Below are 1,383 nucleotides of genomic sequence, written 5' to 3'. Positions count from 1 at the left end.
ACTCGGATACACCAGCACACCTTTCACTGCTGTTCTTATTTATTGCCATACCCCGAGAAAAAGAAGAAGAATTTCAAAGTTTCTTTGACTCCAACACAATTTTTTACATTGCCACGCTTCCACCGACACTCCCTACACAGACATGCTGCCTCCTATCACGCGTGTTTTACTCTAAGACACTGTTCATATTCACAAGGATACACACATATGCTGTCAAGCTTTTAGCTTTAGCATCATAAATAGGCAAGGCGAAGAAGGCTTCGATCCCGAATCACAACGATGTATCAAAAACATCAGCTCAGCTGAAATCAACTCTTTCAGAATAGAGACACTGTCCAGAAGCTGTGCCGATAATCCTAAGTATCATCATTATCTATTACTCATGAAAAAGTCGCTTGCAAGAAAAACATTGAAGAAAAAAAGGCACACGTGAAATGAGAACAGAACACCGAGCTGAAGACCCTCCAACCGTACAGAGGAAAAATTAATCTTCAGTTACACATGCTAGTATAAAGGAATGGTTAAACAAGGAGGGTGTACACCAAAATTCCATTCTTATGCTCTGTATTCTCCTTGATTAATTCTGTTTACAGAACCAATTACTAATTACATCGGATAATTTAGCAAGCTCTGTAACAGCAGTATTTTAATAAGAAAATAACTGAACATTCATAGATTTGTTACTGCTCCCAGAATCCTGTGAAATGTTTTTCAGTAGATCCTTTCTGTAATAACATTGGAGTAACACAATAACCCCTACAGCATGAACAAGCGCAAGGGAGGGCAGTCTCCTCCCCCCCAGACGGAGGCCACAGCACCCCCTTCCTATTGACACGGTTCTGCCTCTGCCTGGTACCTGGAAAAAAAAATTAACCTCCTTGCACTGTTTACCCATCGCCGCCAGCAGACTGGGAAGCCACCATCCCAGCAGATGACAGCTCTATTGCTGAGGCACAAAAGAAGAGAAAAGAGGAAAGACACCTGCCTGCTGCTGCACTTGCACTGCAGAATTAAGCGCGAACATCGGTAACGCGTCTGACCTGAACACGTACAGGAAAGAAGACAGCACTTCTCCGTGAAGCTGTTTGTTAGCTCTCCATGTAAATATCCCCAGAATGAAACAGCGCCCATGTCCAACAGAGTAAAACTAAAGGTCTCACGACTGGCTTCACAGGGGACAGCTCTGACTTCAGACTTGGTGGCAAGAAACTTCTCCCCTCCCGTTACCCGCACGGTCAGCAGGCTTTACAGCTCCCGGCGTTACGGCACAAGCGACCGGTTTCCCCGGGACAACCCTCACCCACTCAGGGATTCACCTCCCCTGTTCTTCAGGGTTTAAAAGCCTCAGTGTTTATTTTAAAGTGCCAAGACTTCAAGCAGCGA

The 1,383-nt window shown here is 44.8% G+C and overlaps 1 protein-coding gene across 3 annotated transcripts in view; it reads right to left on the bottom strand.

The window, feature by feature from the left end:
* Positions 1-1,383, bottom strand: part of FAM102B (family with sequence similarity 102 member B) — a 33,291-nt gene that overhangs the window by 22,931 nt on the left and 8,977 nt on the right. The window lies entirely within an intron of this gene.

The sequence above is a fragment of the Egretta garzetta genome, unplaced genomic scaffold (assembly GCF_000687185.1).
Source record: "Egretta garzetta isolate BGI_Z169 unplaced genomic scaffold, ASM68718v1 scaffold655, whole genome shotgun sequence".
Lineage (NCBI taxonomy): Eukaryota > Metazoa > Chordata > Aves > Pelecaniformes > Ardeidae > Egretta > Egretta garzetta.
This window is presented reverse-complemented; position numbering and strand designations above follow the sequence as displayed.